This window comes from Anabrus simplex, chromosome X (genome assembly GCF_040414725.1).
Source record: "Anabrus simplex isolate iqAnaSimp1 chromosome X, ASM4041472v1, whole genome shotgun sequence".
NCBI classification, from domain to species: Eukaryota; Metazoa; Arthropoda; class Insecta; order Orthoptera; family Tettigoniidae; genus Anabrus; species Anabrus simplex.
The window spans coordinates 87,792,161-87,816,650 of NC_090279.1; positions in this window are offsets into that span (position 1 = coordinate 87,792,161).

Genomic DNA, 24,490 nt, shown 5'->3' on the forward strand with positions numbered 1-24,490 from the left:
GGTGAAGAATCGCGGATATTAGTTTCAGAAAGTAATTACAATATGTAGTGCATAATTTTAATTATTGTGTTGCTGTGTTATTTACCTATGTTTGCAATTTAATAGTGACGCTGTGAATGTTGAGTTGTTCTTTACACTGTAGGCTGCGACATATGGTAGTAGGGTTCGAAATTTTGAGAAGTTTCCGCTTAGGATATCATATGTAGAATTCTTGTTATGGTTATCAGTGTTGTTATGGAGATTCTTCAGCATAGTATCAGTCATAGAAAACTTGAGGTCCAATAGGTATGATCACAATATTAACAGTCATGTAAAATGTTGAGTCTTTTTGGTATGTTCATAATATTAACGGTCATGTAAAATTTCAAGCATAATGTTTAGTCTGTTGACAGATAACCTAAGTAGCAATGACAGCAATAAGGTAATATATTTCTCTGGCCTATGTTTTAGTGTAAAATCATTGGAAGTAATCAAGAACCCCAGTACCTTCTAACTACTTCAGTTGCGGTGTGAAATAGACCTGCAAGTAAAAATCAAAGAGGAACCAGCCTGGCTTGAAAGAACAACAAATGCATCACTTGTGATTCTCATGGCAAATAACTTTATAGAGGTCAGAATTTAACCCTTAGTAGCTGAATAAGTTTGGCAGGGGCATAATTTACTATGTGCTTCCCCAATATTAACCCCAGCAGTCGCCATTTGCTACATGGGCATCTAGGAAAAGTATGTCTCTCTTTTGTTTCTTTGTCTGGGAGTATGTGATAATGTGCTACGCAAGGCAGCCAACTCTTAGGAAGTACAAACAACAGTATTTATATACGTCTATAGGTCCAACTAGTGACAGAAACTTTGTTCATTGGGGTAAGGAAAGGGCTTCTGGTGGCACATGCCCCCAGATTATGGTCGCCAAGTGGACACTTGGCCTCTAGCATTTACTAGGGAGATGGCAGTGCATGCTATGTTTGATAGTGGCAAAAGCTGAATTAAAGTTGTGGACTTGATAGTGAAGGAACCTTGGTTAGGTCCAGCTACCAATGAAGTTGTGACAGGCAGCATTTCAAGATCGAGGCATCAGGACATTTCATGAGCTAAGTACCCATCAAATGACTGTTTATTGTGTATTGATTACCTCAGGCGTTTATTGAAATGGATTTCTGTAGGTTGTATCGTTATGTTTTTATTCTCCATGGTTTGGTAATGGTATCGTTGTGGGATTTACATCATCTCCTATCATACATTATCCAATTTTAGTGCTAGTAGCTGCTGAACTGAAGGACAATTGTGGGTGCTGGATTTAATTTGGTTATGGCCAGTAGGTCTTTGAATCTCATAGTGAACATATTTTTCCTCCAAAAGAAATTCCAGGTAAGATTTGCATCATTCTAACTTCTTTACAATGTTACTAATGTTGGGTGATCTCATAGTAAAACTCTGCCTTGGCGGAGAAGCTGTGAAATAATTTTGGAGAAGAAGCGACTTATTGTCATCATCTTTCCTTGCTCTGTCTGTTGCTACTGTAAACACAGTCCATTGTAATCTTCTGAATGTGTGGCTTACAGTTCAGTCTCTCTTCATCTGATAGCTTACATGGTGATGTGATAACATTCTACTTTCATGTTGGGGAGTGTAATTTGGGTCCATTCTAGAGGTATTTGATGAAGCTGAATATCCCAGCACACGTCTGTAGTTATACTGGCATAAAAGTGAATTCCTGCACCTCATTCTTGCACCTCAGAGTCTTTGAAAACCTTGAGAGTTGGAAGAGGGATATTCAATGAATAATTGTGACTCGGCAGCAAAAATCTACTCCCAACACTGTGAACTGCTAATTTATAGATGTGATATTGTCCAGGAGTTGCTTAAAGGTGAAATTCTGCAGCTTATGCACACTGTTCTCTGAATAAATGTTTGCTGGTTGAGTTCTAAATTACAGACACTACAGAAGAGAACGGTGTCTGAATATATCTGAGATGCGAGTGCACTGCTATTCAAGATCTATACTCTTGACACTTCTTGTTATGTTCTATTCTTGGGTTTATAGAACAAAACAATAGCTGTCATCAACAACAACGGAATTCAAGAACTACAATGTGACCCTACAAATAAATTGCAAAACAAAATAAAACAAGCTATCCAGCAAACAGACTTTATTCTCACAGAACAAGAACAGGAAAGCCTCACTATCAAAAAATCCCAAACTCCCCACAGTAAGAGCCATCCCCAAAATACACAAAAGCTCATGTCCCATTAGACCAATAGTAAATTATGATGTGCCAATTTACAATTTAAGCTAACAACTGAAAAAATCCTAAAAGAGAAAATCTCAATTAAAGAAGACAGATAAATTAAAACCAGCCTAGAACTAATCAACCCCTTCCCGCCCGAAAGCGCCCGACTGTTCACTTTGCCTTACGGTCCATATTGCCCGAAAACACCCAGCTACATTATCTGCATACGTGTGCAATCTATGCAATAGTTTTGTATTTTTTGGTAGTGAATTGTTTATTAGGTTTTGATGAACATGCAGTACAATATACAAGGCTTAGGAAATAAAAGAAGAGTGAGAATTTGTCTTGAAGTTGTCTAGGCAACGGACTTGAACTTCCGCGAGTGCTGGTCTGCTGTTTAGTTCGTAAACATGACGGGATTGAATATTGCGGATATTGAGACTGAGCTGAATAACGGCATAAGAAATGACACAGAATTGTTGAGCAGGGGTGGAGGTAAATTTTTAGTGAGTAAATAACATATCAACAAAGATAATTTTACTGATAACTGTGATATAAGTAAAAACGGATATCTAGAAATCGGACCTGATGATGATGTGGCTGCAATTCAGGTAACACGAATATTTTGTTTCATTACTCAATGATTATATGGATGATGTTGAACCTATCAATAATTTCAAAAGAGTATTATGAGAAATAGGTTATATTTTTACATATGTTAGGCGGGGACAATCTATTCAGTGACATTACCGATTGCGTATATATCAATGCAGCAATCAAACAGGCGCATTTCAGTAAAATAGAAACAGAATGGTAAGACACTTGCTAGAGGAAATGAAAGTTGATATACAAGGTCACCATTACACTTCCAGAATCTCATCTTTATTGGCTTTGGGGGATTTAGACAACATGAGAATATGACTAATACAGCCTACCTCAGTGTTGAGTATCTCCAGCACGGGTGGGTGTTTGAACCGACAAACTTATGACTCAATGAATAGAGAAATGGACATGATGGTATGTTAAATGTTGTAAATGATGGCATGTTTTCTAATATTATTGAAAATGAAACGGTGTGCTCTGCTTGAATGTTTCCTAATTAATAGGTTGAAACCTGGGGATAAGCGGAGCAAAAATGTGGGTGGTAAAGGGTTAAAGATACCCTTTGACATCACCAACATGTACACCAACGTAACAATAGATGAATCCATTAAAATTATCGAAAAGTTTCATAAAGAAAATACTTCACTGCAGGAAACCAAAGAAATAATTAGCCTTATTAGAACAATGCTACACCAAAATTGCTTTGCATTCACTGACAAGATCTATTGCCACAAAGAAGGGTTAGCCATGGGCTCACCATTATAAGGTATAATAGCAAACATTTTTTGAATAACTTTGAAAACATCTTCTGAATGTATCAGCATTCAAAAGGAATATTATACTGGAGCAGGTATGTTGGCAACATCATGTGCTTATGATAATGACTTCACTAATGCACACCAGTTATTAAACACACTAAATTATTTACAAAATTCCACCAGCTTCACAATGGAGCAAGAATCTAACAAGAAAATAACACCACAATCAGCAGGAATAATGGCAAGCTGTCTTACAAAGTGTACAGAAATCCCACTCAGGTGTTGCATGCTATTGACGAGTCTAACCATGCATACACGCTAAAAATAGCTGGATTGAATACAATGATACACAGAGCTGTTTCCATACCAATGAGCACAATGGAGTTCAATGAAGAGGCACAAATTGTCAAACAAATCATGAAAGAAGACAACCACCCTCCAGGCACAGTAGATAAAACATTAAACAAACAAAAGAAAAGTCCCTGCAAAACCACCACACTTGGTTCTCAACTACATTAATAATAACACATAAAAAGTAGGTTATATCATTAGGAAACAGGGTTTTAATTAACCTTTAGGATGAACAACACACTGCAGAGACACATCAATAAGTGCACCTAAACAAAAAAGACCCTTTCTTAAAATCACAAGTCTATGAACTCAAGTGCCAAGAACGTAACTGCAATGCCACCTATATAGGTCAGACAAAACAAAATTTCCACACAAGATTCAAAGAACACAATAAACGATCAGATATAATCAGCATTCAGCCTTTGGGGAGCACTTATACGACAGTTCACACTATTTCACAGACATCAACACAGATCTAAAAATTTTACACATTGAAAATAAAATAAAATCTTCAAAGATTAGGGAAGCAATCGAGATCTACATCGCAAAAAGTGCTAACGTAACCAACTTAAATAACCATACACACTTAAAAAATTCACCGCACATCGCTTTATTCACATAATATCTGGGCCATACTTACTCATTAAATTGGCATTTATCACAATAATATCCTATAGATATTCTCTGTTTCAATTCCATATATTATTCATCTCAAATCATTCAGTTGCATTCATCTATCTTACATAAAAGTACATTATAACATGAAGTAGGTTAATAACCTTCTCTCCCCTCTCCAGTGTGGAAAGAGTATTCCACAGTGCTCCACTCGTTCCATCCTACTTCCCCCTCTCCTCTCCATGGTACAGTGTACTAGATTTTAACACCCAGTAGTAGGGATCCACAATGTTTGGCACTCCCCTCTCATGCTTCCCTTCCCCTCTCCGTAAGGTTTGTGCTATACTCAAAACTTTCCATTTACCTCTCCATGACCACAGTCCTGAAATAGTATTTAGTGACAACAAAGTTGGCATTGGCAGTCTAGATAAGTTCAGGAGTTTTCTCGATATATTAATACTTGTAAATTTCTAATTTGTCAGTACTGGCTCATATTATCACTGAACTCTCTATCATTGACAAGTTTATGCAACCTAAACAATGCTGTACATATATGCATATTTTGTGTGATTTCATAGAGTCTGAGGATGTTCTTGTAGAATGAAACATGTCATTCTTTGTATAATAGAGTGTTTATTTTTTACGGGTATGTTTATAGTGTAATAATTTATGTTAAAATTGTATGTTTGACAAACTAGAAAGTTTTTTTGTTACATTTAACTAAGTCTACAATGGAAAGTATGGCTTCATCTTTAACAAACTCTCCATTTTGTGCGTCATTTTATCTTCCTTTCCTTAGTTCAGCTACTGTTCGATTTCTTCTGTATTAAATGGGATAAGTGAGTATATTCTGGAATTTTATACTTTAATTCGCTTTTATTAGTAAACTAACTTGTAATAGAATGTAAGATTTTGATCACAGTCCCTCCTGCGCCCCTGTAGTGTCAAAATGTTTCATGAATCCAAGTGAAAAATTTAAAGGTCTCATAGTATACGAGGGCCATCCGATAAATAGGTTTCCCTATTTTACAAAAAATACAAGCAGGCTATTTACACTTGTGCTGGCCCTGCAGTGTCGGGGTAGCATGCCTGCCTCTTACCCAGAGGCCCCGGGTTCAATTCCTGGACAGGTCAGAGATTTTCACCTGCATCTGTGGGCTGGTTGGAGGTCTACTCAGCCTATGTGATTAAAATTGAGGAGCTATCTGACAGTGAGATGGCCCTGGTCTAGGAAGTCTAGAATAACGACGGAGAGGATTGTTCGTGATCACCACATGACACCTCGTAATCTGTAGGCCTTTGGGCTGAGCAGTGGTCACTTGGTAAGCCATGGCCCTACGGGAGCTGTTGCCCCATGGTGCTTGGTTTTATTTACCTTTCAGAAATATTTAATTTTCATTCTACAACTCGTACACTACTTTTCCACATAGTCACTATTTCAGTCCAAACATTTTGTTACCTTGGCAGCAGTTTCTTGATACCTTCATCATACCGGGTCGGGTCCCATCTCTGTAGACAGCGGTGCACTTCCTCTTCCATCTCTTCATCAGTGGCAAACCGCTTACCTCCAAGGTGCAACTTGAGCTGTGGATAGAGATGGAAATCACTCGGGGCAAGTTCCGCAGAATAAGGTGGATGGGGAAAAAGGTCCCTTTTGAAGTTCTGCAGCAAATCCTGCGTCCTTTGAGATGAATGGGCAATATTTTCTGAGACAAGACCAGAACGTTTTCGTTGGATTTCAACTCTGAGCTTCGTAAGGACCGTGCAGGACCTCTCATGTGTGACCACAGTGCATTGGGGCGGTCAGTCAACCAATACAACATCATTACAGTCCCAAAAGGCAGTAGCCAAAACTATGCCTACAGAGGCTGAGGTCTAACCGGGCAAGTTGGCCATGCGGTTAAGGCCGCGCAGCTGTGAGCTTGCATCTGGGAGATAGTGCGTTCGAACCCCACTGTCGGCAGCCCTGAAGATGGATTTCCGTGGTTTCCCATTTTGATACCATGTAAGTATTGGGGATGTACCTTAATTAACGCCAGAGCTGCTTCCTTCCCATTCCTAGGCTCTTCCTCTCCAATCGTCAACATAAGACCTATGTGTGTCGGTGCGATGTGAAGTAAATTGTAAAAAAGAGTCTGAGGTCTTGGCCCTTTTCATGAGCATGTTCGCCAAGTTTCTTCGATAGCATGCTTTGTGGTTTTGTTTTTAGAGTTGAATAATGCGCCCTGCTTTCATCTCCAGTAACAATGCGGGAAGACATTTGATCTCCCTCTCTTTGAAGCATTTTGCAGGAAAGCTCAGGCTACCTCGTTCTGTTATTGCTTGTGAGCATCAGTAAGAAAACTTGGGACCCATCTTGCACAGACTCTTCAATACTGCAAGACATTCAACAATATCATTGCAATAAAGGAATGCCAGTTTCCGTGCCGGGAGGCAGTAGATTCATTATCTCATCAGTGCTGACGCGTTAATCTTCGTCCACCACATTCTGACCTGCAACAGTGGCTGTATTGGGGCTGGCGCTGCGCTTGTCATCATGTACATCGTGCCGTCGTTCCAGGAACCATGAACGCCAGCATGCATTTTTCACTATGAACTCACACCAAATGACAATGAATATTGGTAGCCACTTCATTTTTGCCGTGGAAAAGCGAATAACAGAAGAGAGTTCACAAGTGGACACGCTTTCAATTGGTAGCTCCATGGCAGGTAGCGCCGCACTGGTGAACACAGAGCAAGCACGTGCGGTTGAAGATCACCTTACCCCAGCCATACGCCAGTGGAAGTTCCTACAGTACCAACTTAATTCTAAAACGTGTGGTTTGCAGAGAAAAAATAGGGAAACTTATTTATTGGATGACCTTCGTAGATCATGAAAGAGCTTCTGAAACTGCAGATGTACACTCCAACACTGATGGTGTTCTCATCCCCACAGTTCTTAACAGAACACTGCATAACATCCTTGTAGTAGTAAAACATTTCATTTGTGGTTGCTTTATGTTTGACCTGCATCACATCTTTCCCTGGTCTATGACTGTGATAAGCCTGCTTCTTTCATGTTCGTTTTTTATTTTTATACTTGGATGAACAGAACTGTCTCAATGCAGTGTTTATCCCCTGTGAGCTTGGCAAAACCAGATTATTAGAAAGTGATTAAAATGTTTCAAGGAATTTTGATCAGTCTGTCTAAACAAAATGTATGTCAAGAGCATAGTATTAATATTTCTCACTGTATGGCAAAAGATTTAGGACAGTTTTAATACTTGGATATGATTCAAACAACCTCAATGATTTGATAGACCTAATTGGATACACAAAATCAATTAATATAATTTAGTGTTTATGTCTGTGGCAGATTCCTTCCAAAATTTTGTGCGAGATGGTCCCAATTCCATCTCTGGTAGGATATCTTCTGATATGGCTAGAAAATGCTTCTCACTTTATATTTGGTTCTCAGTCTCATGATTTCTCTGACATTAGGTTTGAACAAGGATGATAACACCATTCTCAGTGCAGCCTTTGGTTTTGAAATCCTCTGCTGGTAGAAATCTCTCTTAAACAGTAGTAAAATTTTGAAAGTAACTGTAATACTTGGAAGTAGTAAATTATCATGCTCATTTGTTGTTGACAGTATTTGTAAATGTGTGTTACGTGCATAACTTATGTATCATATTTTCCACAGGAAAATATTGAAAATGTATCAGAAATGATACCACTGAAAAAAGAAGCCAAATCAGAGTTAACAGAGCCAGGGCCAATGCAGGAAAACTCACTTGAGGTAATGTAGATAATTTGATAAGCCATTGTTAGGTACTGAAAATAGAAAATTGCTGAACAGATATCAGTGGTTGACCCTTCTTTCAGTACATATGATTGATACACTTTTTTATGAGATTGACTGTTTACTAACCTAATTTTCACGTTTCCTTCATGTTCTTTAAGATCTTGCATTATGTATCACACAGCAGTTGGGGTAGATCCAAAGACCTCTACTGTATATCATTTGGGAGGTGGTATCATTGCTACTAATATTTTTGACTTAGTGAATATTTTCAAACACGGAGTTGCTATAAGGAGCACTTTTTTGTTACTGTTCCTGGGTATTTTACTAGTTGTTCCAAATGAAACACCATTGTAATCTTGTTGATTATATTAATTATTGACTTCTAGATAATACAATTATTTGTAGATACAAGTTGCAGGTGATTGCTTGCTTACTGTCAGAATTCACTTACAAGTAGAAAACATTCTTATCCTTCCTAATGTGGTCTGTGATGATACTAGTCTATGGTGACTTATAATATTACTTAAAATTTCAATGAATAAATGAGCCCTTGAAGAGTGATCTTACCTTTCTGTTTCATATGTGGTAAAGGACAGTGTTTGTGAATAGGATTTGTATGTTCCCCATTACTCACCTGAACATTTGTTACATGAATTAGGATACACATTTGATCACTGCCATCGTCCACTGCATAGCATGTGTTTCTTTCAGTGTGACTGTGTTGTTATGGGGTATTTATTGGGATATTTAATTGACAATCTCTTTCAGGAATTCTGGGTTGGCTGCTGAATATACAGCCATCTGGATAATGAGAGAGGAAGTATAATCATGATCAGGGAGTGTAGTATTTTTCTCTCCTACAATGAAATTGGATGTAGTTAGGTAAGAAGTGTCAAAAGTGTCGTCACTTAACTTTAGTGAGGAGATGTGAGTATGTGTTGTAAGAGTGGCCCATTCTTTGTTAGTCAAGAAATAAGAATTCATCACTCTTCTAAGGTGATATATCAGACTGTTGACAGCTGCTTCTCGTTTTCTATCAAAGTGTAGTGCTGCAGGAGGGATGGAATGCTGTATCAGTCCCATCCCTGCAGTTGCAGGGAAGAGCTGGTTTTTCTCAGGATTGTTTTTCAGAAAGGCCTTGATTTCCTTAGCTGCTCTGAAGAAGTTTGTGCCATTATCACTGTAAATGTTCAGGGGGTGACCTCTGTGAAAATAAGTGAACAAAGAGAGGCGAGCAATGTAGTTGTTGTGAGATCAGGTATCATGTCTATGTAGAGAGACTTGGTAGCTAGGCAGTCTGGTCTTGTTCCATCTCACGCCAATGTTTATGAGAATTGAGCCAGCATAGTCTATTCTAGTGTTAAGAAATGGGTACACGCACATTTTGTGTATTTCGCGTTAATTGTTCAGAAGTATCTGCGTTCAACTTACGACCCTTGAGACGTGCATAAATGTTGCTTCTTTACCGCCCCCTTGCTGAAGGGATCCAAAACTTGCCTCTCAGAGATGTGATTAAGGGTTGAGTGCCATGATGAGTAGTCGAAGTTGTTCCGCAATGATAATTAGAATAGTGAGATGATGATATATATACAGAATGATCTAATATTTCCTCGCCACTAGACTTAAGGTATTGTGCAGTCTTCTGCCGACAAGGAGATTGCTTCTTTATCTATGATTATGGTTATAATCAATATGATTTAATATTTTCTACAGAACATTAATGCAACATTTGAGTGGAGGGTTCAACTCTGATATGAACAATGGACTTGAATTTCACTCTTGTTTATAACAATCTGAGATAAATCAAAAACAATATGCAGCTACTCTCTGTACCTTTTTTAATCTTGAAACTTTTAATCTTGAGTTTTTGAACTGGAAGATTAATTCGAACATCACGTTTTCATTTATTCCTACTCAAAGGATCTTGATTCAACCATCCAGAACTACGCCAACAAAATGTATTGTTGACAATTGTGTTCATTTATGGTCGTCTGGACACTAAGTCAGCGGGTTTCTCTTTGGAAGGCACATGGTGCCACTCATTTGTATCTTTAGCAACTTCAAACTGGGAGCCTTTAATGTTTTCTTTGAGTAGTCTTGTCAAGAGAAAGGCTCCGCAAATCTCAGACTTTGAAGGGAGAGTTATAAAAAACCAATTTTTTTAAAGCTTTGCTGCCTTGCATTTTACACAGAGCAACATTTTATTGCTAAACAATCTGACATACACACGTAAATGCTATTTGTTGAGCCCGCAGTCAGATGATTATAGAGAAGAGATGTTCTTGAGTGGATGACCCTTCATGGTGTATGTAGTTGAGACTAATGCCATTGTCAGTCTTGACTGAAGCGTTGATTTTAACAAGTGTTTTACTTGAATGATTTATGACAGGGTAATGTGGAATTTAATAGTGATTTTCTTCCTGCAGGTTTTCACATTCCTCTCATGTTATCAAGTGATTAGAATTCTAACATGAATTTAATATATTTGTGGCAAAACTTCTTATTTTTCAGACGTTTTTTTCCAGGGACAGGACATGCTTAATTGCCATTTGTTTAGATCAACCAAGTTTTAAAGCATTTCTTCACAGGGAGTTATACAGTGTATCTAACTGACGTGTCTGTCATCATGTGTTGCTGGAAGTTTGCTTCATGCTGTTTTTCCATTGGTGTTGTTCTCTTATGTTATCCAAAATAGTGAATTTTGTTTTGTAGGTTGCATACGAGTAGAGATTGATGAGGCATAGGTTTTATCTTGTCAACTCACCTCTGCCGCATTCGTCATTTACCACATCTTTCTTCCTGGCATTTGACATGTGCACACTGCTGCAGTTACGGGACTGCAGTCAGCCGATTACCTGCATCAAACATGGATGGCATCATCGGTTTAGATTGTACACTCTACACTCTTCATGGATGTTTTCGGCGTTTCTAGTGCCATGTGTCATGACTTTTCCTCTACCTCCCCTCTTCATGTCGTCTTTACCTGTTACCTTGATGCACTCTTTGGCTGTTGGACAGAGGGCGAAATCTTTGTCTTATGCTGGTGTAAATTTTCACACTGGTATGGGACTTATTCTTGACCATAAGGTATTGTAAACTGCGCTTGATTCTCGAGTGAGCCGATGACCGTAGATGTTAGGCCCCTTTAAACAACAAGCATCGTCATCATCATCATCATCATCATCATCATCATCATCAAGACTCTTGAGTGGTAATATTTGATTATGTATCCATAAAGGTGCAGCTGCATGTCTAATTCCTTTATTTGGAATGCTTTAGGAATTTATGTGAAAATGAACTTTCTGTGTGTCAATTATCTCAAAAATCGAGGAATTAAAAATTTGTTTACATTCCTGAACTGCATAATAGTCTTATCTTGAACTTGCTTACGCTTATATTTTCTAGTCATTTCAATTCTTACTGAATGCCCAGATTTTGTAATTGAAAATGCTGATCTTTTATTCAGTCACCTGTTCTTATTTTTTTCTATCTGTTACATAATATTCCTTTATTTCTCATTGTACAGTTGGTTAGGAAATGTCTGTTCTGTTTAATGAAACTAATTGTAAATGTTAGTGACACTCTCACTGATCTTTGTAGTATTTCCTTTGTGTTTGGTTGTGAATTACCTTTTGATTTTTTTGTGTTGTACTGTTTGTAAGTTGTTGTGCCTTGCCTTTCAATACATCTGAAGTAGCCAGTTCTTGTTCATGCACTAGTGTCCTTGTATTTTCCTGACTGCTTGTGCATTATTTATATCTTACCCCTGTTGTACAATCCATAGTATAACCTTTCTTGGCCAGCACGTGCATATGTCTCCTTGATGTTCACCTTTTATCTTTCGTAAGTAATTGTACTAACCTGTCCATCAGAGATTCATCTCAATTTTGTGTTTTGGAGAACTGGTTAGTTTTTATGAGTTTGCTGATACATTATTAAATGGTGTATAAAAATTTGAGTTTTTGGGAATAGGTCCGTTTGAGGAATATGCAAAATGGGATCAGCAAGTGTTAAGTCTCTAGGAATGTTCCAGTAGGAAATTGTCATTGTTGAAATTGTGGTTCTTTTTCAGAAGCTCACTAGCCAGGGTAAAGTCGGTGATGAAATTGTCTGTAGTGACATTTCTCCCTGTTCCCTCAATATCTTTGACAAGTCTCAATACCTCATTCCTTCCATTGTTCACTTCTCTCTCTCTGTTTACTGGTGTAGCGTTGTCAACTGTAGAGGCGCATTCATAAACCGTGTCCAAATCCGAGAGGAGCCATAATTTTGTTCCATATTTTCCTCTTGGTTTGGTAGATAAATACTGCTTAAAGACGCATTTTCCCTAAAGGAAGCCAGCTGTTCAGCCACAGTATTATTTTCATATGAAACAAACACTTTAGTTAGTTGTGAAACGAACATGTCATGAACTTCTCTTATTGCTGTTAACTTGCCATTACATCTATGGGCTGGTCTCTCTTCCTTATTATCAAAGCTCAAAACTGGGTTATCATTTAGGACCGTTGAAGAGATATTATAGCTCGAAGGATAGGGTGACCGTCTGCTTCATTCCATACTTCTCGAAGTGATTTGCCCACTGATTTGTAGACTCCAGCAAAATCAAGCCTGAAAATATAGATAACTGCATGTTATTTTTGATTGTGATTATTAGCAGTTAACAAAAAACAGAAACTGCTATTGTTTCCAAATTGTGTAAATCGTACATATCTAGAAATGCTTCAAACTCTATCAAAGAAATGGGCTTGTAGCTTTCCCTTTATCTGCAAAAACCCTCTTCATTTCAAAATTTGTTTCCCATAAAGTGGTTTCCAGCATTTTATCAATGATGAATAACTTCATTGCCAACATCTGGGATCACCTGTCCTCTGAAGAGCATATCTCGTGGGTCCAGGTGCAATTCTCATTATGTTACTCAATCTGGAATACGCATAATTGAAATTTACGTTCCTCTGAAGTATTATTAATATAAACAACTAAAATATTGAAGAGCATATAGGCCTATAGTTATAGGTCCATGATGTAAATGAAGCAATAGCATTGTTCATATTACAGTGCAACCCCAGTTTTGTGTGATCTCGATTAAGCATAAACCCGCATTTAATGGAAGAAATTTCAGGCCCTGAAAATTATTCCATAAGAGCAATGCAATTTTATATTCAATTTTACATAATTCAAAATACTGTAGGGCAAAACTCGCATTTAGCGTTAAGGAAATATTAAAATGTTTCTATATTTCTATTCATTTTGGTTATGGGACATTAAGAACCACTGCAAAAGACGTTGTATGCTTGCTAAGTATGATTCAAGGCAGAAGAGGAATTTGGAGCATGGGCACTTAGAGCTAAAGTGAGATGTCTGACTCTGATTGACATCTGTTCGCAGCCGATGTAGTAGAACAGAACCCCCGTTTTAATGACAATGTTATTATATTGAAATAATAACATTAAGTTATTTATTAGACCACCTAATCAATACAAAATCGTCTTGGATGATTTACATAGATTTGTTAGCTAATAGTGGTACATGTTTCGCCTTCCCTGAAGGCATCATCAGCCATAGTCTTAACCTTAAATTAAAAGTAAGCGTCTGAATAACATGTAGTAATGAAATGAATTTTAAAATCTTGAAGAGATTTGAAGTAAAATAACATTAAAAATAACAATGATGGTTTGAAAATACAATGTGATGAGATATAATAGTGGAAGTATTGACAAAATTAACTTAGAAGGCTGCTAAAATAAGTACAATGGATAAAACAACAGATTGTTATACAACCAGTAGTAAGATTGCATAAAAGTAAAGTTGATAGTCTGGCGGTTATAATTAGACGATGGCGAAAAATCGTATATAATCAAAGTAAAGAAGAGAGAATAAAAGTCAAAGTTAGTCGAGAGATCCGGAGTTAATCATGATCTTGAAGATAAAAGACGAAAGTCAGATGCATATGGTGATGTTGTAGAACACGTTGAGGTTATGAAGTTGGTGAATAGAAGTTGAAGAACAGTTTCAAATAGGATCACTGTGGACCATCTCAAAATTTGAAGTGATGTTCAAATGTTGTAAATTTTGAGTTTGTAGATATTCTAGTTGAAAAAGCATATAAAAGTGGAATCATTTGTTGGTGACAAAGATAGCTTGTAACATTATGAGTTAGAAGTATTTGCATCAGTAGACTTCTTGCTACGTGTGTTATAACATGTACCACTATTAGCTAACAAATCTATGTAAATCATCCAAGACGATTTTGTATTGATTAGGTGGTCTAATAAATAACTTAATGTTATTATTTCAATCAAATATCATCAATACGGACCAAAAATGATATTTATTAAATGTTATTATAATCGATGAAAATTCCTGTATTAATCTGTGCAATATCCTTTAGTTACAATACAATGAGAATCCTTTTACCGTTTCATCCATTATCACAGGCAAATTCAGGCATGTTAGTTTTCATCCATTACGAATATTCATACACTCTACTCCAGGGTTTATATTGAATGTGATCAATCGTCTTCTGTGTTGATTCATTGCTACGCGTGAGTGAATTGATCTTGAGTGAGTCTGAGGTCTTCTCACAACACAGACTGCTGTATTAAACATCGGGATAACATATTTTTGCAATAAGTGCAATGACAGCACTTGTTAACTCTTAGAAATAAAAGCTGAAGTAAAAGATTGCTTAATTTACTATGTTCTGAAATAAAATAAGAATGTGATACTTCTCAAGATACAGTGGTGTGCATAATTAATTTCAGAGGTTAGGTTATGTACTTTTGCATCTTGTTAAATTTCAGAATGGCTGTTCCCATGTATATTTATAGTAAAATTGTAATTATTCTACAGGGAGCTTGAAATTTATTTTTATAAAATGTGCGCAGTAAACCTAAGTTACAGAGAAAGAATAACAGTAAAAATTTCCACCTATTTGATACTTATATTTGCATTAAGCAAATCAATTAATCATACACAGTACATGTTTCATTCCATTTTGGAACATCTTCAGCTGTATTGCATTGCTTAGGTGAAAACACTAAGTATCTTTTTAAGAATATCTCAAACAGATAACTTGTTTTTCTTAAAATCGACGTAAATTTAAAATTTGCAATAAATTAAAATGAATGTGGATGGTTGAATGGGGTCAAAGGCTGCATTAGCTGCGCTCCTCCAAGGACATAGTAGATTTTAGCAACAAGATTACGGGGAAGCTCTTTTATTAATAGTAAAACTGCAATCAGCTTCAGGGATCCTGAACTAACTGAATTCAAGAGATATTTTTGTAAATTTAAAACAAATAGCAATCACGTTTGAAGGAGCAAACAAAGAGAACACCTTGTAATATTCAGAACAGTGACAAAGGAGAGTTATATTTTCAAAAAAACTTTTTATTAGAAGACAAGCAGAATATTTTGGTGATAAAAGTGCTGGAAACATTTTTTATAACATCTGTTCAAGTGAATAGATTTTGTTTAATCGGCTAACCATAAACAGATCCATTTCCTCTCATTTCACCACCCCATTCAACCATCCACATTGATTTTAATTTATTTCAAATTTTAAATTTATGTAGATTTTAAGAAAAACAATGTACAGTGTATAATGTAGATATCTCCTTTTCTTGCTGTTATTGTGTAAATAACGTATGATGGCACAATGTATGTTAACCCCCATTTAACAATAAAAATTCAGGTCCCTGTAAAAACGTTAAATAGGGGTTCTGCTGAATGTGGAACGTACCTTGCACCTGATTGTCAATATGGTTGTTTTCTCCATTCCGTCCCATTTCGAGATATGTACACTTCTTTTTGTACAGAGTCAATCTCATCTTGTAGTTTATAACCAGATACTTGGAGCTCGTCATTTTTTCTCCCTCCAGAGAAACGTGATCGTCATCAGTTTTTTGGAAAACACAAATTCAGGATCAGCCAATGCATCATCAGCTTCCTCTTTATGTTTAATCTCACTAATTTCATATAGATTTCTCATTAACCGCTGATGACCAGCCATATTTGATCACAGAAACAATGCAGCACTCCCTAGTCGTGGAGGTAGTCCAACATGGTTTGTGTAGTGACTAGCAGGTAGGGCAGCATTGATATTAATGGATATGTCCATTTGATCCATTCATCATATATGTAATTTTTTGAACTGGTAGAGTAGTCAGCAACTGAAAAATATTTTTAAATCATGTCAATACCTACTAAAGGAGATGAACAAATACACAAGTTTTTTCTCATATACAGTTCATATTTTGTCAGTTACAAGCAATTGAATATTAAATCTGGGTTGATGCAACCCATTCAGATTAGAAGGATTAAATGGGGTAGAGATGAGCCTTAATGAACATGTCGAGATGCTGATAATAATGTCTAACTTCATTATAATGCTACAAGTGGGGCAGAGCTTATTTGTACATTCAAGGATGTGCTTCGCGTACTCCAATGCAATCAGCTTAAGGCAGTGGTAGTGGTTATGAATTAAGTTCTACAGTATGGTTATATTTGGTTCAATCATGGCAATGTTTTACTAGGGTTTTCTTTGTCTAAACTTTCAGGGACAAGGTGATATTTTGAAACTTTTGATTCCAGTTAGGCCTTAATTTCTAGTGATCTTATTTAAAAATTGCCCTTGAAGTATAGTCACAACATTATGTCTCTGTCGAAACTTGGTAATTTTAATTTTTGGAAGGCAGACCTTTGTCTGTTTGACCAGTTCTCTTGATTTAAATAAAGATTTGCTTCAGTTTCATTATAATTAGCTACTGGTTTTAGGGAGGTTATCATTTTTGGTTCCAGTAAGTCTTAAAAAAACTTTGAAATCTTTTTCATATGTGTCATGTCCATGTCAGTGAAACACTCCCTCTTTTAGAGAATGGTTATATAGTTGTACTTAAATAGTGATTTTCTTGATACTGAAACGTTATTTGGGGTATATTCCAAGGAGCTCCCTCAAGGAAGGGTGAAATATTACGATAAATTTTCCAAGAATTAGTTTACCCCAAAATAATAATAATAAGGTCCGCGACACAGGGTAGGAAAATATGCCAGCAGGGAGAGAAAAATGCCAAAATTAATTAAAAGAAAAACAGATTAAACAACCCACAATACTAAATTCATAACAGGGAAATCAATTCATTTCCACCAACATCCATCAACAATCAGCATCACCATCAATCAACATAATATTCCCATGGGAACGAAATACGCTAGGTAGTTAAGGAAAATGGCCAATCATAGGCCACCAAACAATAGGCATGTACATATTAAGAGACAAAAGAAAAACAGGACGTCGAAAAATCACGAAAATACCAAACAAATTAATTTAATAATATAACCCAGAAGTAGGAAAATTAAGATGGAAAACGAACGTTTGTTCCACATCCTTGCAGCAACTCGCTTGGTTAATAACCCTGCCAAAACATTGCATTAACCCCTACTTATTAGGGCTAGAAAGCCGCTACCAATCATTGAGTATTAAATTTACAATTTCCAAGAATAAGAATTAATATTAATTCACAGCAGGTGCAAGTCCCTGGTAAACAAAAGTAGTTTATATATAAGTTTTTGACTCGAAAAGTGTTCAAACACCGCAGGGCTAAAACGTAGAGTTTAGTTGATGCAAAGTTACATCCTGTCGCGGTACGCACTTCAAATTTTGAAATATTCAGTTCACTAGCTGGAACAAGTTAAGGATGAGTTGGAAAAACACTTACAGTGTAGTATCTTGCCATAGTCGTGAGTTCGCTTCAGCGTCATATCCTTACTTACGTATTACACCTTTCCTACCAGCTTCTCTCCAGTCATCGGCACCTATCTACTCATATAACTCTCGTTGGGCGATCATAATATCATGCCTCGGCTGCAAATGACCCAAAACTAAGATAACCATCATGTACGCGGGGGTCTCTCGCATGTATAAGTACGATGGTCGGAGGTATACATTCGGTTCTCAGGGTAAAACATCTCATTAAACTCTCAAATTATACAAAACAGTCGTAGGTTCCGTTGAAGAGTAGTCATGATTCTAATCAATCATTCAATTCCCCCGCAAGTAGGTGAAAACCTGATATGAGGTTCATTACTCAGCATATCTAACCTTAAATAGCTCTAATACTATCCAAGAAACACATAAATAAACCTAGATCTAATTTATTAGCATGCTAATGTTTTATAATTAAAATAGGAATTAAATTATCAGCAATAGTGAAAAGAAATTGGATTCATATTATAATATCATTCTTGAGCTCGTAATCTTCATGGTAAACATAATTGAATTCATCATATTATATTCATTTAACTGAATATCATCCGGTCATTTAAACATTTTCATTATTTTAATATGTTTCATTGGGTAAGAGAGGGATAATTCTTTCACGGAGGAGTGGTATATCTTCCTGTTAGTATTATTTGGGCTAGCTTTGGGACATCCACTGGATTCTCATTTGAAATTTTTGGTTTGGATTTTCATTGTAACTTCTTCACGACATGAGATAAGTAATATGTTTCTTAATTATGGTTTAAAAAAATCAATGCAACTATAAATGTACCTACCGATACTGATATCAAGCTTATTATAATTATATACATTCATATGTGCAAGATTAATTCAAGTATTCTTACTGTTAGTTTTTGATTTTGAAGTAAAGGAACTTGGTGCCTTCTATACTTTATTGCATTTGATATGTCTTAATGATGCGATATCACAACTTGATGACGGACATGACTGTTGCTTGCGTAACCATTTTTAACAATACAAAATCATCTGACCAATCGGTAATAGTCTTGGAAAGTGCCAACTTCAATTAATGAAATACATTTACAAAAATTAAAAGTCTCTTCATAACATCTTGCCCCCCTTGAAAGGAGTTCTTTCAACTAACTATTGTAATCTTATACCTACTGTAAAAATACTTATTCTTTACATATGCGTTAATACAAAACTCTATACATCATATTTTTATGATTAAAAGAAAATAATATTGAAATTATATCTTGGATGAAAAATAACACAAAGTTAGAAATATCACAGGAAATCTTGAATTCAGTTCTCCTTGTCATCCCCTTCAATGGAAAGAGGGCATATTTTCTTGATGCTTCGGGTGAAAGTTCCACCAGCCGTCCAAACGGTGACAACCCTCACCTCACCATCTCGTCCAGGGTGAACTTGAACTATCCTACCTCTGGGCCACTCTAGAGGAGGGATGTTGTCCTCAATTAATAGCACCAAAGAATCAACATCAATACGTCGATTGGTATCATGCCACTTGACGCGTTTTTGCAATTCCTGCAGGTATTCTCGCTGCCATCTCTGCCACAACCGCTGCCGAATTTCCTGAAAGTGCTGCCAACGTGACAAGCGGTTATCGGGTTCTCTCAACAAATTCCTTTGCACAGGTTGCACGATCGAGTCACTTAGAAGAAAATGTGCTGGTGTTAAGACTTCTAAATCATTTGGATCTTTTAGCAAGGGAGTAAGGGGACGTGAATTTAATACAGCCTCTATATCGCAAAGAATAGTGTAGGTTTCTTCGAAAGTTAGCACGCGTCCCTGTGTTTCAGTCAGCAAATGTCTTTTCATCATCTTTACAGCTGCTTCCCACAATCCCCCAAAGTGGGGTGACCGGGGAGGAATGAAACTCCACTGTATCAGCTGCTGAGCGAGTGAGAAGTAATGGTCGTTGACCCGTTTTCCAAAAAGGACTGGATATCTTGTAGTGCGTTGGCTGCTCCAACGAAATTCTTCCCATTATCAGAGAAAAGCTGCTTGCACAAACCTCTTCTCGCCGTAAATCGTTGCAGTGCAGCTAAGAAAGCTTCGGTCGTTAGCTCCGACACCAACTCCAAATGCACTGCCTTTGTACTGAAGCATGTAAATACAGCTACGTAACTCTTGTAAGTATGAATGCGGCCCCTTCTGTGGCCTTCTCTTACAGATATTGGACCTGCATAGTCCACTCCTGTGGTAACAAAGGGTCGAACAACTAACGTAACCCTTTCTTTAGGTAAATCTGCCATGCGTACCTCTGAAACTGTAGGATTGTAACAAAAGCACTTCAGACACCTCTTGACAATTCTTTTCGCTTCTCTTCTGCCGCTGATAGGCCAATATCGTTGTCGAGTTGCGTGTAGCAGTTGCTCTGGGGGACAATGCTTCAGACGACGATGTTCATTTCCCATGATCATTCTGGTGATGTGATGATTTGCTGGTAGAAGCACAGTATGTCTCTGTTCTGATGTTAGCTCCGAAAAACGATGCCTTCCTCCAACCATAATCAATCCGTCACTATCCAGAAACGGACTGAGTGACTTTAGAGAACTCTTCTTTGTGAGGTCTTGATTATTAATTAAGCAATGCAGTACTTGAGCGAATGCTTCTAATTGTGTCCATTTGACTACCTGTTTCTCTGCTTTACAAGTTTCTTGTATTTCTAGTGAACCCTTTTTCCTTTCTGGCGGTTTGAGTTTGCAATTCTAAATGAATCTTTGACAATATGCTACGATACGGCATAATTTCGGAAATGACGAGAATTTATTCAGTAGAATGCTGGTTTATGTTGCTGTCAACGTAACTGCTGTGACCTTCAGCTCTGGTAGTTCTGTTTCAGATTCTTCTGAATTCTCTGGTTGTTGACGTTATGTGCGAAGCCAAGAACGTCCACTCCACCACAGCTTTTTATCTTCGTGTTCTGCTGAAGTAATTCCTCTTGAGAGAAGATCAGCTGGATTTGCAGTCCAAAGAACATGCTTCCAGGTGGTTGCATCAGTGGCTTCTTGAATCTTGGCAATCCTGTTTGCCACAAATGTCTTCAGCCGCCTTGGCTCAGTGTTGATCCATCCCAAAACAATTGTACTGTCACTCCATAATCTGATCTGACCAATTTTTTCTTTCAAAGCACTGCACCGAACCCAATACCTAAAAACACGACGGGAGATTCGAGGACGTGGACTCCGATCAGGAGATGCAGATAACAGCTTCGAACTGAAGACGTTGATTAATAATAATAATTCATGACAAGGAAAAAGAAACTAACTACCAGAAATAAAAATAAAATTAAATTAAATGAGGGTTTATTAAGATAAAAATGTAAATGCAAGAAAAGAAGCCAGCCAAGAAAAAATGAAACATTTTTACATACGTGCTTTTGTCCTTCAGGTTCGTAGAAGCTAGCATCATAACCTTTCGAGCACAACATACCATAAACATATGGATAAACAATACCTTACGATCTGCTCACTGTTTGATTAATATATTCACAACATATTGAAAAAATCATTGACAGAAAAGATACTCACGGACTTATATTGGTCATTTCTTTCCGCGAAGTAGTTCACATTTTATTTACTAAACATTACTCAAGCCTCCATCATTATTACAGCATCAACAATGACCATCACAAGGATAAAAGATCACGCAGCCTCTCGGAGTAGAGCGAACAATGAAGGTACCGAGATGGCCGGGGGTGCAGCGTCTCTTTACCAAGGAGCACACAAAAGGCAAAGAAAATAAAGCGGGTGTGCGCATCACCCGAATTAAAATTAAACCAAAAATGGCGGCCATAAGAACGAGCGAAACGGACATAAAATAGACCAAGACAAAAATAATAAACGCCGCATTCGAAGTGAAAAAACAAGAGTACGAGGAATAAATAAAAAGGAAACATAAATTAACTGACCGATACGACATCCTTTTAGCACCTCACTCGCTATCACACATACACACAAACATTCAGGCATTGTCGATATCGGGCAACAATAGGGTCAATAACCTCTTTTCAAAACAGATCGTAAACACATGTAGTATGACTCACCTGGCCATACGTAAGTTCCCACACACGACGTAGAAACGTGCACACTGCAAATATGTTATAAGCAGGACGACATGGACCCACGGCCCACGTACAAACCCACCAACACAGGCGCTGGGTACGACGTATCTCCGTGTCGACACCCAGAGCCTACTAACATTTGGTGGCAATAAAGAAGTATAATGTCGTGCACATAATGACAATTCTAGTAGAGACCCAGTTACCTCGTCACCACCACCACAATAATGCCCGCAAACACACACCCATTCATATCGCGGGGCAAAGACATATATCAGTCAGTCGCGATTACAAGGCACTTGAAACAGCCACAAGATAAACATAAAATAAAAGTGAAAACACAGCTCACATTACCTGAGGTTGAAGCTGATCAATTAAAAATCAGAATATGAATACAGGCAGAGTTTAAACCTGATAAAAACCCATCGATAATTCAAAAATGCTACTCCGAGTAGAGGCGACTCCATCTTTCTTTCTTTCCTTCAGGTCATAACATCAACAACAAAGACATCATGTCAAGGAGATTAAAGCGGAAGGAAGGACCATCCGTTTACAAAGCAGGGGCGCTGCCCTCTGCGGTACAGTTTGGGAAATAGTTAATAGCCAGTTTAGTGAAGTCAAACGAGAGCTAATGCAAGCTCTTAGCAATCACAGATAAACCTACATGTTATGAACATGCTAAACGAGCATGTTTCAGCACTCACTGTTGTTTTGACAAGTTGTGCAAGAAGAAGGGCTGCCTCCAATTCGAGTCTTGGCAACGAAATGGTTTTTAAAGGAGCTACTTTCGCCTTCGCACAAAGTAAATTTGAAATGTAGAGACCACTTTGCGTTTGACAAACTGCATAAATGCATGCTCCAAACGCCTTCTCTGAAGCATCACTAAATCCAAACAAATCAAAAGAGCCAGAGCAATTCCCAGGATTTTTGTTTCTCATAATTCTGATGTTGTTCAGTCTTTCTTCTTCTTCTTGAGGCGCCTTCTCCTAGCGGAGGTTGGCGGTCCACATAGCCAGCTCTGGACGTGATGTTGCAGCATGGAAAGCATCTTCTGAAGTGCAGTTGTGCCATCTTCGGATGTCCTTCAGCCATGAATTCTTCCTCCTGCCAACAGACATTTTCCCCTGTATTTTACCTTCAATGATGAGTTGTAATAGCTGGTACTTCTCGCCTCTCATAATGTGACCTAGATATTGGGTTTTTCTTTCTTTAACAGTAAGTAATAGTTCTTTTTGTTTCTTCATGCGATGAAGGACTTCGTCATTTGAAATTTTCAGCACCCACGGTATTCGGAGTAAGCGGCGATATAGATACATTTCAAAAGCATCAATTCTTTTTTCTAGATTTTGGTCAAGGGTCCAGCTTTCACATCCAAAGAGAAAAATGGAGAATACATAGCTCCGAATCATTCGCATTCTTAATTGCACACTTAGGTCCGATTTTGTAAATAGCTGTTTCATGCTAAAAAATTGCCTCCTGGCCTGTTCTATTCTAGATTTTATCTCCCTCTTGGAATCACATTCCTCATCTAGCACAGTACCCAAGTATTTGAAGGAGGATACTTGTTCAATCTTACTGCCGTTTATTGACAGGGTTGCTGGAATTTTTCTTTTAGAAACAATATTTGCCCTAAAACCTACCCAAGGACAGACGGATTCTAAATATGAAGTTTGGTGGAAATATATCCAGTAGATTCTAGCACTCGCGTACATACGGAGTAATTAAGGAAGAAAATAATACAGTTAAGAAAGTTGAAATTAATAGAAAATGGACTATTACTGAGGACAGCCGGATGACAAATATGTAAATGCCAAGTGAATGTATTGGAAAATCAAATGCCCCTCAATAAATTATGCTGGTGAGAGTTATGGATATAATAAAGCGGTAACAGAGGAGAAACTTAGGCGCAGTGATTATTAGGTAAACAGATAAGATGACTAATGGTGTTATTACTTAATCTATTCGAGGGCGGTTATAACCTCCAACGATATTCCGCCAATATCCCGCAGATAGGCCGATTGACGCCTCTCTTGCCTTCTACTCAAGGAATAACCACGAATTTAAAAGCATGATGAGGAAAATGGCAATAAGTTACTTCCCTGCTGGCAAGCAGTCAGAGACGTAGCCACGGTAGCCTGTAGGTTCGTTGTCGGTCTGTCGGTCACTCAATGCAGAGCATGATACCAGCAGAAAATAGTTAATTTCTCCGTCATGTGAAAAGTAAAGTAAATTATGAACATAACGAAAGTTGTTTATAATGAAGGGACGTTTCACGTACGGTCCACAGAGTTTACAGAAATCAATAGTATAAGAGAAAATGGAGAAA